Consider the following 13879-nt stretch of genomic DNA (forward strand, 5'->3'; position numbering starts at 1 on the left):
CTTCATTAACACCTGTTACTGCAAAATATGTTGTCTTTCTCAGTAAACAAGGCATACCATTTTTGGGGAGCTCCTTTTAATTGTATTACACAACTGCTCAACAAGCTAAAACGTATGGGGGCGTTGTGCTCTGAATAAATGGATCTTTAGAACCTTTCTGAAATGCATTAGGGAGGGAGCTCTTAATGGAAATGTTGGTGTAGATCCTTGGTGCCTGGTTGTTGAAGCATTGCTTTATGCATTTTTTATCAATCATCTGAAGATGTTCTGGCTCCTGCTTTGCCGCTGCCAGTCTTTGGAAGTTAATATCTTGGCCAGGTGATAAAACATTTGAGATGATGAATTCAAAAGAATGAAGCTGTGGTACAGAAGACTGGTCAGGAGCATACAGAAAGAGAATTAGAAAGAAAAACGTGTCCAGACAGTCTCAGTTTATGTTATGCAGATTTGTAGAGCTGACTATCACACAGGAGGGGGTATCCTACGGAGAAGTAGGTCAAAGTCTAGCCAAATCCAAGGCCTAGTGGGACAACTGGAAATCTCAGGTAAACTCAGGTCTTCAGCTTCTTGTGGAATTCAAGAAGTGAGAAGGAGGCTCTTATGTGTAGCTTCAGTTCGATCCACGCTATAGGACCGATTTAAGAGAAAGGCAAAGCCCAACCGTATTATCTGGTTGTCTGTATGCATGGGATGTGTGCAAGTAGGGGTCTGACAAGCGGACATGTCTGTAAGGTTTGTGATAGCAGATGCGATTGTCGAGGTACGTTGGGCCAATGTGATGTACTGCCTTTAAATTTTGGGTGAGGAATTTGAAACATGCTTGTAGGTGTATGGGGGACCAGTGGAGCTTCTTCAGTTGTGATGTGATAAGAGTGTGCGGTGAAAGGTTGAGAGTTATTCTCGCCGCTGAGCTCTGAATGCTCTCCAGTCGAGTTTTATTGATCCTGGCATGCAGGGTATTCCCGTAGGCCAGCTTGCTTGTGACAAGGGCATGTGTGATGGTTTCCGGGTGTGCCTCCTTTTAATATTTCGTTTTTCAAGGCTTTCACTGAATTTCTAAATTATTAACAGCATAATGTTCTCCTGTACACGGAACTGATTATTAGTCCTTCATTACCTATATATCTGATATGCTCAACTGCATCCGATGAGGAGTCTATTTCAAATTACCTTGTCAGTCGAGGCATCAAATCTCTTTCCATTTACTTCTTTCTTCAGCTGCTCTCCATAATGAATAAAATCTTTAAATGATTTTAAAGGTTCATGTATTTCATCACGTTCCTGAGCGCTGTGGCTCCTTCTTTTGGAACTTTTTTTCACTGGAATCTGTGAAAAGATAGTAATATTAATTAGGGATTCTGAAATATCCTGAGTTAGAGATATTGAAATTTGCTGAAGTACATTTGGGCCCGACTGGGTGCACCGCATGGCAAAGCCTCTTTGACCCGGTGCGTCAGACTCAGATTAGGTCATTATGCCTTATCACAATAAATGTGCTGCCACTAGCACAACCACAAATTCATGCCTGCCCTGGGATAGGTCATTACTGAAACCCAGACTGGCTGTTTGAAGCCACCAGTCTACCTTTCCATGCACAGGCGACATCCCAGGCTGCATTTTAAAAGGCTGGCAGAGATCCTACTATGAGATGGTACAGTAAGTAAATGCACCTGCCCACAAGGGTATATCTGAGGGGGGTCCATGGGACTCCACTGCCAGCTCTTTTGTTTCTGTGTCTTAATCTACAAAACCGGATATCAAAAAGTAAGGTGATCAATGGAATGCTTAAATTAATCTCAGGCACCCACAATCATTTGGGGCTTCTTTCGTATCCACTGTTTTTCACCCAACTTGCCACCTAAGTTTGGACCCAAGCATACAAATCAATCTACAACCTGCTCCAGCGGGAAGAGTCCTGCTTGATATAATAGGCCAGGTCCTCCTTGAACTAGAACACAAGCAATCGAGGAGCCGTTACACCCTTAATAGGTCTAATCAGCCAGGTATAGTATCGTTTCAGTGACACAGTGAGCATGAGACCCATATTTGGGCTTACCCATCACAACTAGGGCATCAAAAAACAAGGTGATGGATGGAATGATTGAATAAACCTCGGTCACTGCCAATCGCTCAATGCCGCATTCCAGTTAAAAAAATTTTTCAAACCATGATACTCCAGTTTTGACCCAGCCATATGCAAATCAGTCTTGACCCTACTCCAATGGATGCTTCTTGATCTGTTCATGTCCTTCGTCACATCATCCTCATACTAAGAAGAAGGAATTCTAAAGGGTGTTGATAGAAATTGATATATATTTTTTAAAGGATGGACTCACATTGATTCATATTATGTATATGTGGTTCTAATTTGTGGGTTTTGGATATCTATCTGTAGCACTAATGCACCTTATGTCACTTGGCTCACTAAAGTCACATTATCTAAGTTCTTTCTTTTTCCATTTGCAAATGTGACAGTCATATACTAAATGTATTATTATACATATACATGAAAAATGTAATCTTCGTTTACGGTGTGTTTTGACTTTCATTCATGTCTAAAGCACTTACCAGACATCTATTGACATTAGTTGTCATAAAGAAAAGACACTGTTAATATATCGTTATAATTTAGTTGTGTTTACTAAGCAATTGTTTCATCCAACAGAACTCTTTGTAGTTTATATTGCCTATACCTAGGTTCTGAGGGACACAGGGTTTATCCCCTTATCTTTATTGCCCTTCTCCAACGGGAGTATTCCACCCCAAAATGCCAGGCCAGGTTATCCCTGAACCTTAAATCAAGTAACCCAGAACTTGTCTGGCCCTTTTTAAGGCTCATCAGCCAGGTATAGGTTCCAGTGGCGCAGTAAGCAATGGAATCACTTAAAGGATATGACACCGAATAATTTCCAGTGACTGAGATTATTCAAGTATTCCATCCATCACTTATTTCTATACTTCAATGTGTTGCCCTAAGTAGGAGCGGTATACCCAGACATTAAAAACTTACAACATTCCACTGGAACCAAGCTACTGACTAATTTGAAAACGTCTTTATGCGTAGAACATTTTAATTCAATACTAGGCTGCTATTCAGAATATTCATAGACCATTTGGCAGCCCAGGGACTTACATGATGGCACACTTTTCTCATGTTATGCATGAACTCCAACAATTTTGTTATTCTGCCTGTCAAGCCGATTTTTCAACTAGACTCCAGTAGACACAGAACAAAACATAATTGGTTAATAAAGGGAGAGCTGTGCTTCAGAAAAGACATCGAGGAATGAATGGGTCCGTGGAGGAACAGAAAAGAGGGAGCTGGGCAAAGTTAGAGTATCAAGAAGCAGGCTGAAGAGAGATCAAAGGTCTGACACTGTAGTCATATGAGAAATTTTGACTCAGGAAAAGCAGAAAAGTCAATAAATGACCATCTCTCAACAGATGCAAAGACAATGTAAATGTGTGTCTATAGGTTGCAGCTTATGGTGAGATCATGTTTTGAAAGCAGAAGAAAGGGAGAGCAAGATTCTGGAGGAGAAGCAGAGTTCTTAATCCTTTAAGGGATGTCAAAACTAAGCCTGGGAGGAGTTCTCTGTGTGAAAAAAAAACTCTGCCACGCTACGCAGAGCTCCGCAAGCGCCAGAATGCATTAGAAAAATGCAGCTCACGATAATTTTTAGCACCGGGTGTTTTTCAACACTGTGAAATTATTGCGAATGGCAACATGCACAGCGCAAGCGGTTGCTGCTTCCTTTCTGCCGCTCGAGTAGATTTTCTATTCTAGCGGTAGCTTTCAGAACGCAAACGGACGGTTTCTCAATGCGAGCTGTCGCGAGCATACACAGCCACTTTGATTGAAAAACTGACCGCCTGTGTCGAGAAATGTCACCGGGAGGTTGATTTCCCTTGATCGCCAACTTGACGATGACGAGTGTGAATGTGGAATAATCTCGCCGGGAGGTAGATTTTCCTCGCTCATGCTCGCCAACTTGAGGTTGACGAGCACGAGCAAGGAAGAAAACTCTGCTCCTCATAACTCTTCGAGCTCCATGTAACGGAGAGTGCGGAAAACTCTGCAGACTCCGCAAGCAGAGCTGAGTTAACTGCCCAGGCTTAGTCAATACTAAAAAGAATACCAGAATTTGTAAAGCGTGCAGCTACCTCAAGCGAGGTGTCCCGGCGCTTGGGGCTGTCGGGAAGATTAAGCAAGCTATTGCCCAGACCTACTCATTTAGATTTTCATTTCATGATCTAATTCACTTGGCCGGGTACCAAATACTTCATCGTAGATTTTAGATTCATGGTCTCAATTATCATTTGGTGAGTGGACCGATAAGCTTGTGGAGTAGCAGAGCGCCGCCTCTGCCACCCTTACATATGACCGCGCCAAATCTATAGTTTCCTTTTGATTTTGTGGTTCTTTTTGCTGAGTGTTCTGCCTCCATCAGGTCAGGACCATGTTTAGTATAATCATATCAACAAAAGAGTATGCCTTGCAAACAAAAATTGTAGAGCATGACAGAAGAATCCGAATTGGATCTTTATAAAGCCCTCACTCACCAACCTGGTTGGTGACATGCTTCATCATTGGGCCCCACCAGGAGAGGCCGAGTGCCACCCTGGTGTGCTTCAACGCCAGAATTACTGCGGAGCTGGTTATTCGTGTATGGTGAATAGTGAAGGAGTGAGTATTAAAAGTATCACCATTGTGTCAAAAATAGGTTACATTTTATTAGTAGCCAATCGGACACATTAAAAACAAGGTGGAGGAGGAAACGCTGAATAAATTGTTCAGCAGAGTCCACTTATGAGGTGGTCAACATGTTTCTGCCTATGTGTTTGTAATTTAAACGGGCATTCTTCAGGACCAATAAGTGTAGACCCCGGCGGGAACCGACCAACTAGCGGTCGACGGTTCTGCCCGACCGATTACGATGCGACCAAACACTGTTCATTCGGAGTTCCACTGACTTCTATGGGAGTCCGTGTTCCACCCCACAACACAGGCTACTATGGGGAAATGGTGTGTGTGCGGAACAGGCTCACCATGGTGCCTGCCTCACAGTGCAGGTTTTACAGGGGTCCCTTAGATACCCCCTCAGGCCCAAACTGGAGGCCGCAGGATAAAGAGGGGCCTGCCGGGGCAGCTAAAGTCATTTTCCCTCAGCCTTTTTCTGTCGGACAGGCTGACTCGGAAAGGCGTTTGGAAATCGGCATCGTAATCGCTGAGTCAGAAGCGCTGTCCGTAGAGCTGTACAATGCGGTTCCGACAGACTCAAAATCTCCATGAGCCGGTCAGAACCAAGACGGTGTGGGTAACAATCCGACCATGAGCATCGTAATTGGTCGAGCAGATTGTGAACCAACCAAGTTGGTCGGAAGCATTCCGACACTGTCCAGGATGTTCCGACTGTTGGGAGGAGGCTTTCCGCTCGACATCGCAATGAGGCTCTTACTTGTGTAAAGCGGAGGCTTTAGCCTTAGCACATTTTTGTCATTTCCTATTCATTCATCAGTACCTTTCTGTGCACTTTGTAGGCATTATCAGATTTATTTTTTCAACTTAATCGATTTGGTCATTATAATCAAATTCTAAATGTTGTAATAAACATGGCACATGAAAAATAAAGTTAATATACAAGAGATATGCCACATTTTGCTACTAAACAGACAGCCACAAGTGCAGTTACCTTGTAGACAACAGGGTCCTCATGCGAATGGTGCAGCAGGTGTAGTAGCACCAGGTTCAAAGGTTGTCAGAACTCCTCTAAACACAAAATAGGGCTATGTTTGAATACTAAACAGGCAGTCCAATTACAGTTAACTTGCAAGTAAAAGGGGCTTGATTTCAATGATGCAGCAGGTGCAGTGGCACCAGGGCACAAACCACAAAGGCTCTAGCAACCCCACTACTCTCTGATTATTGCTAAAATTTAAAACTAAACGGGCAGTCAAAAGTGCAGTTACCTTGCAGACAACAGGGTCATGATTTAAATGGTGAAGCAGATGCATTGACACCAGGACCTAAAGCTCTGGGCACCCCACTAAACACCTAAAATTACAATATTTTACTATTAAACAGTCAGTCAGGTCAGGTCAAAAGGTACTTTATGCTGCAATTGAAAGCCATAAAAGCAGACATTTTTAAAAAGATATTTCATCAAAAAGACAATAAATTAATAGAACAAAGATCACACAAATAAATATAGTACAAATCCCTAAAAAACCCAACGTTATTGTTTCCAGGGTCACGTTTTTAAACAGAAAGGGATACAATATATAAGTTGCTACAGTGCTAAGCATAAAACCAGTTACTGCGATAGATATAAAATAAAGTGCATGTGATAACACATAGTGATCCTGTGAAGACAACTTCTTCCTGTGTCTAATGGCCCCTGTTAAGAAGCTCGCAACCACAAAACAGACCATGGTAGAAGATAACCTTTGAAGATATAATAGTGCAGGCCGGACTTGAGCAAATTGATAGTTTCTGAGCAGCGGAGGTATAAACTTTCTACGCAGAGGTTCATAATAGTCACAGAAAAAGATAAAATGTAGGGTATCCTGGTCTGAGAAGTTGTCACATGGACAAGGCTTTAATGTGCCAGGTGTCGCATATCCTTTGGACAACGCCAATAGCCAGGGGACGAAGTTCAAACGGAATCTAGTTAGCACAAAGCGATCATATGCATTGCTAATGAGGAGCAGATACAGTTGCGCCTGTTGTCTCAGACTCATTGTGGTAAACCTTCTGACAGAAGACTTGGCCAACTCCTTTTCTTCCCTGAACCCCTGCCGTTTGTCCAGGAACTGCTCTTTGATATCTCTGATGGCTACCTGTCCCACGGGCCCGGGGTTCAGGTACAGGTCAGGGCAGCCAAGCAATTTTGTGTGTTCCATTATATATTTTAGCCAAGGGATGTTTAAGGCCACCTGGAGCGCGGTGCAATCCATGATTATAGGTTGATTTGGAGTAGGTTAAAAGGCCCAGATTCTCAGCCAGCACAACAATGGGGCTACCGCTATCAAGTCTGAGATATACCCCACCCTCATTTCCTCTTGTAAAATGAATGCCGCGGTGGCAGGCGGGACTGCCAGGAGCTTGCGCACAAATTTATTCTCAGCCCCGTGGATGTCCTTCATGTCCTAGTAGCCCCAGACATCACACCCATATGTGGCCATAGGGATAAATTTTTCTTTATAGATCTTCAACAAGGCAGGGAGAGGTTTTGACCTCAGTCTTTTTGCAAAATCCAGTGTAGCCCCAACCGCTCTGGCTAAGACATTCTTTTTGTGTATTCTTTATGCACACCAATACCCTTGTTCGTCAAATAGCACCCCTAAATACGGAAAAGTATGCACTTTAGTTAATTCAGCCCCCTTGCAAAAACAACTTAGCCTTTGCAGCCTTTTGTGGGCCTATTTACATTAGTGTGTGATTAGGTAAAATTAGTGGTCAAATCGAGAGAATCCATAAAAACTATAAAACCATTTAAAAGTTGTTGGAGACCCACAGTGGTTCTGGCAAGTAGGGTCACATTGTCTGCATACCGGAGTGTCGGGATCATCTTAGTGCCAGCCCCAGGGATGTCTTTGCAGCTGGATAATAAAAAGGCCCCTCATTTGTTGATATACAGTGTAAACAGCAAGGTGGGCAAAATACACCCCTGTTGAATCCCTCTCTTAACTGCCCAGGAATCCGTCAGGCCACCATCTTTGTTATATCTAACGCGGCCGTAGTGTTTTCATGGGCAGTATGTAAAAAAGCCCCCAATTCTATGTCCATTCCCATATCATAAAGGATCGACCATAATTTGGACTTGTTTACACGGTCAAATGCCGATATTAGATCCATAAAAGCAAAATGTAAAATTCCCTTCTTAGCAATAGTGTACTTCCCAATCACTAGGTGCAGGTTAAGGCATTGATCAAACATCCCTTTATCCTGTCTAAAACCACATTTTAGGTCCGAGATGACATTAAAATGATCAAGCCACACTGTTAAATGATCCAATATCACCTTCCCCATTGTTTTAGCAGCCGAATCTTAAAGCAAGATCGGTCTATACCAGGCGGGGTCATCCCTTGCGCCCTTTAAAAATGGGGATAATAACAGCCAATGCCCACGAAGGGGGAAAGCCACAAGAGTAGGCAGCGTTAAAAACATGAGCCAATATCTTTGCCCAAACAACAGGGTCGGCCTTATACAGGCCTGCGGGTACCCTGTCAGGACCTGGTGCTTTCATTCCAGATGTGGAGTTGATGGCTTTGTGGACCTCGTCTCCACTAAAGTAAAGGGGAGTGCTGGCTAAGCTAAAAACCATTTGTCCCTCAGGCTCTTCTAAATTGGCTCAGCAATCGATATTTTCAAAGTGCTGTACCCAGTGCTCAGCAGATATTGTACAGACTATATTAGAGTTGGGCGTATCAGAGAAAAAAGGGCTATTAACCACGGTCCAGAACTTGGACATTGGCTTGACATAGGGCCTCCCAGGCCTGTTCTCTAATCAACTTCTTCCTCTCAAAAACTGTAGACTTATAAGCCTTCCTACAGCTCCTGACTACTGCTTCATTCCTCTAGTTTTGTTTGACAGCCTGCTATGGCTTCCTATGGGCAACAGAACAGGTGCCATTAAAGCACCTCTTGGTCTTAGGGCATCTTACCCTACGCTTAATGGTTAGGTTAGATGCCATCTGCTTAGTTATTTTGTCAAAAGCCTCTAAGATAGCTCTATCATGTGTACCAGGGTCCATGCATGCTTGACAACGTACAGGTTATCCAGGAAACTTTCTGGGGTAATCCTTTACCACTTCAACCTACATGCTTGGTCTTAGAGCTGATGTTTGTGTTTGAGATACAACAAGCCACTGCCCCTCTTAAGGTGGCTGAGTAAGAGAGCTTGAGTATAAGTAAGACAGCTAGAGTATAAGTCAGTCACAATTGCATTTACCTTGCAGTTAATAGGACCTTGATTTAAATGCAGCAGCGGGTGCAGTGGCACTGGGGCCAAATGTTGTCATAACTTCACTAAAAACCAAATATTGCTATATTTTACTACACAACAGGCACTCACAAGTGCAGTTGTCTTGCAGGCAACAGGGTCATCATTTGGATGGTGCAGCAGGTGCAGTGGCACCAGGCTCCAAAGCTCCAGACACCCCACTAAACACCTAGCATTGCTATATTTTATTCTTAAACAGTCAACTACAAGTGCAGTTACCTTGCAGGCACTTGGGCCATTATTTTAGTAGTGCTGCAGGTGCAGTAGCACCGGGGCCAAACGTTGTCAGATGTTCTCTAAGCACCAAATATTGTTATATTTAACTACTAAATAAACAGTCAAGCGCAGTTACCTTGCAGGCACTAGGGTCATGTTTTCAATGGTGCAGCAGGTGCAGTGACACCTGTGCCCAAAGCTCTAGAATCTAAAACCAAATATTCCAATATTTTACCACTAAAAAGGCAGTCATGAGTACAGTTACCTTACAGGCAATAGGGTCATGATTTGAATGGTGCAGCAGGTGCATTGGTAGTGGGGCCAAAAGTTGTCAAAACTCCTCTAAACACCAAATATTTCTATATTTTACTACTAAACAGGCAGTCACAAATGCAATTATCTTGCAGGCACTGGGGGTATGGCTTGAAAGGTGTAGTGATACGTAGCTCAAAAGTTGCCAGAACTCCTCTAAACAAATAATGTTGCTATTACAGCAATTAATTCTATTATTTCCCACTTTCATTTCATTTTTTTTAAATGTTGCTAATACTTACCTGCACTATACCACTAGTAACAGCATAATATATTGCCTTTTTGTACATAAACAAGTCATAACACTTTAACAGACTTTCTGTAACCTATATTGTACAACTACTCAGCAAGCTACAACTTACAACAAAAACAGCGTATTATTAATCACATAGGTGAAAACGAATGCATTTGCCAATGCTTGTTAACATTTTCCCTGGGTAACCTCTCATTTAAAGAATTACAGATAATCTGCCTATTTGTTGCATCCAGGTACCCAGCAAGAAGTATAAAGTTATGCTTTCTGCCAATATCGTCTTATGCTTTCTTGATAGGTCTATTGCTGCACTTAAAATAGAATTAGAAGTCTTTTCCAAGGTATCAGGATTCTGCATTAATTATAGTAAGTCATCAGTAATAGGACAGGCTGATCCAAAGCATTGCGTGAAGTTAAGCTTTCACTCAACAGGTTGTATGCATACAAAGATGGCTCTGCACTCTATAGGAGTTTGATTCCAACTCCAAAGTGCTGCTCTTCATAATTGCATAATTGCCATTTGAGAGCTCTGTCATGGACAGGTATAGAAAAAAGCATTAAGATTCATTTTCTCCTATGACTGCTGTATGTGGTACAAACGCATTCCTAAAAAGCTTCCCAAAAAGTAAAAATGACTTCTGCACTTTGTCTGGGAGGGAAGTTGTCCTAGTGTTGCAAGGGCTACTCTCTTTAAGGTTGCATTTGACTGCCTCTGAGAAACTGGGTTGTTGGTTGAGTAGAGTGATAGCCCTGCTCGAGCAACAGCCACAATTCTTGGCAGGCTGAACTACAATAATCCCGGGGCATATCAGCAAGGCGACGCAATAAAATTATCGCTGCTTTAGCGTCCTTTTGCGGACGAAAAGCGGCGATCATTTTATCGCCATATCAGCATGGACACGCTACCGCGTGAATCCATCCCTTAGCGCCTGTTTACTGAACGCCCAGCTTTGCATCTCTAATGAGATGCAAAGTGGGTGTTCCTTCCCGAAATAACTGGAGAAATGTCGCTAACCGCCATTTCTCCAATTATCAAGGGAATCGCTAACAAACATAGCGATAAGAAAAGTAGCGCTAACCATGGTTATCGCTACTTTCCTTACGCCTGCTTTAGTTCTGACTTAGCCATGTAATCCAATGGGAGGTGGATTACATGGCTAAGACCACCCTGTCCTATCAGGAAGGTATTGCCGGTCACAGTGCGATTATCACTGGATTTCCAGCGATAATCACACTGTTTTCCAGCTAACGCCTCCATTACTATCGCTTTAGAAATAAACGTTGCTGGTAGCACGCTATCTCCGCGATAGAAAGCAGCGTTAGCCGGCGATAATTATCCTAGCGCTAAGTGCGTTTAGTGATAATTATCGCCGGCCCTTGCTGATATGCCCCCCTAAATTAACCTGGGCCAAACCCTCTAGTATCTTAGCACAAAAGCACTCAGGCAGAACTTAGAGGTAATGTGCAAAGTATATATGCAGCACGCAAACAGTAATAAAGTGAAAATACAACACAAGAAAAATCCCATACCAATTTTGATAAGTAGAGCGATTTCTGTATACATTATTTGACACCAAAATGACTGAAATCCAACTGGAGTAATGCATTTTCAAACTTTAAGGTAAAAACTAGCTTCTAACAGATCAAAGTGCCAATCGTAGACATCTACTCACACAAGACCAGGCCAATGTCAAAAAGTACGGCTGACCACGATAGAGGTAAGTTGAATCCAAGAAGTGGATGGAGCCTTGTCGGCGCTTACCTTCGGACTTAGACGAAATTTTGAAACAATTGTCAGAGAAGGTAAAAAGTTCAGCGAGGCAAGGTGTTTGAGAAGGAGTCATCATCGGGGAGTCGTTGGATACATTTGAGGTGAAGATTTACATGTTCGGACTTAGTCTAATGTTTGGAAGTCGAAAACCCCCAAAGGAGGAAGGCTGCAGGCTGTAGCGACAAGGGACCCGTGAGGCGGGTCCCCCTTATGTGAAGTACCACTGAACAGGATTTGCTGCTGCTGAGAAGAACATAGTGGGAGCTGCCACAAAGTTAGGTCAAACAGCAATTCACCTTGGCCCCGGTTGCCTCTGGCACCTGTGAATGTTTAAAAGCTGGGGAGGATAATGAATTAGGAAGGGGTTGTTCGTTTAAATAGCAGCATTTCAAGGGGAGTGAAAGGTAGAAAAGAGCTGTGTTTTCTTAAATTAAAATTTAGAATGGAAAGGATTAATTCGCATGGTGCCAGAGGCTGTGTAACGAAGTGGTGACCGTAGGGTTCAGTGTATGGACAGTCAGAACAGCAAGCAGACAGGGATTAGCTAGGGGTTCAGCGATGGGGTTCTAGTTTTACCAATATGAGAGTTTCAAAAAATGATTTTGCAACTAATATGTTTTTTCAAAAAATGATTGCGCAATTAATATGTGATTTTATTGTTACTTGTAGTGACCCCTGACGAAGGGCTCGAGCAGCCCGAAATGCATTGGGTATTTTAATTAAAGCTGTCGTTGGATGAATTTAATGCTTCAGTACGTGTTATTGCAAAGAGGTCCGGATGGGCACATCAATGGCATTAGAAATTTGGAAAATTGGCATGACACTGCGCTTGTGGAACAAACGGGAGTTAAGAGAGAAAAATGAGCAAGCAAATGATTACACGTCTTAAGAAATGATTAATTGGTCCAAACACAAATTGAGGATTCAAGGATTTCGTCGCTGTGCCTTTGGTTGGGGCGCATGTCGCCCCAAAATTGTTTTTCATGTTATTTCAAGTGCCAAAGGGCAAGGCACTTTTCCCCAAGGAGCACGCTACATTGCAACATGAGGATTACTAAAGGATTACAGTTTGAATAGGTGTGCATTCCCTTCTTTGAATGAAGTATAAACCACAATTTTTGCCCACTCTGGGTTTGCACCCGCCCGCATTTCAATTAAATGAGTCAAGATGGAACAGAGCGGAGGTCGTTTTTTCCTCAAGTTCGGCGGAAGATCACATCCATACAGTTTGCAATAAGAAATGGGACAAACAAGTGACTTTTGATTCATGTTCACTTTATATTGTAATATGAACAGCGGATTTTACAGAGCATATGATATTTTATTTTTTTGCGAGTCTTTTGCATGATCACACTAAAATGTTTCTGTTTTTTGAACAGTGGTAAAGCCATGTCTTTGACGATCCAAATGTTGAACTGTGGGAGTTGTAGTGCTTTTGTCAGGAGGGAGGGGCGTTCTGAAGAGAGTTACCAGCAACAGGTGGTATCAATTAATTAACGGCGAACATGGGAGGGTTTCTAGCAACACAGCGAGTTTAAAAATGAAGGGCAAACAACAACGTCACCAATTCCTTTGAAAAAATAGATGAAGAGGGCAGATTCACGGCAGGTACGTGTTGCAGAGAGGTTTAAACTAGGCAGGCTTTAGTAACATTGAGCCCATGGAGAACAACAGTGGTTTCATAATAATAAGTAAGGTGAAGGTGTGCACCACAGGGCTTAGTTTAAATGTTTCAAAGGCGCTGTATATTTAGGTGCCATAAACGTGACAGAGCAGAAAGAGTAAGAACATTAGAGCAGCATTTTTCTGTGAATGTTTAAAAGCTGGGGAGGATAATGAATTAGGAAGGGGTTGTTCGTTTAAATAGCAGCATTTCAAGGGGAGTGAAAGGTAGAAAAGAGCTGTGTTTTCTTAAATTAAAATTTAGAATGGAAAGGATTAATTCGCATGGTGCCAGAGGCTGTGTAACGAAGTGGTGACCGTAGGGTTCAGTGTATGGACAGTCAGAACAGCAAGCAGACAGGGATTAGCTAGGGGTTCAGCGATGGGGTTCTAGTTTTACCAATATGAGAGTTTCAAAAAATGATTTTGCAACTAATATGTTTTTTCAAAAAATGATTGCGCAATTAATATGTGATTTTATTGTTACTTGTAGTGACCCCTGACGAAGGGCTCGAGCAGCCCGAAATGCATTGGGTATTTTAATTAAAGCTGTCGTTGGATGAATTTAATGCTTCAGTACGTGTTATTGCAAAGAGGTCCGGATGGGCACATCAATGGCATTAGAAATTTGGAAAATTGGCATGACACTGCGCTTGTGGA

At 42.6% G+C, this 13879-nt stretch overlaps 1 long non-coding RNA gene across 1 annotated transcript in view; it reads right to left on the bottom strand.

Moving 5' to 3' along the window:
* The window catches only part of LOC146817179 (uncharacterized), an 85318-nt gene that overhangs the window by 35920 nt on the left and 35519 nt on the right, over positions 1 to 13879 (bottom strand). The window contains exon 2 of the long non-coding RNA XR_014962499.1: positions 1171 to 1326. This is a non-coding gene — a long non-coding RNA (uncharacterized LOC146817179). The remainder of the gene's footprint in view (positions 1 to 1170; positions 1327 to 13879) is intronic.

This window comes from Triturus cristatus, chromosome 6, assembly GCF_964204655.1.
Source record: "Triturus cristatus chromosome 6, aTriCri1.1, whole genome shotgun sequence".
Lineage (NCBI taxonomy): Eukaryota > Metazoa > Chordata > Amphibia > Caudata > Salamandridae > Triturus > Triturus cristatus.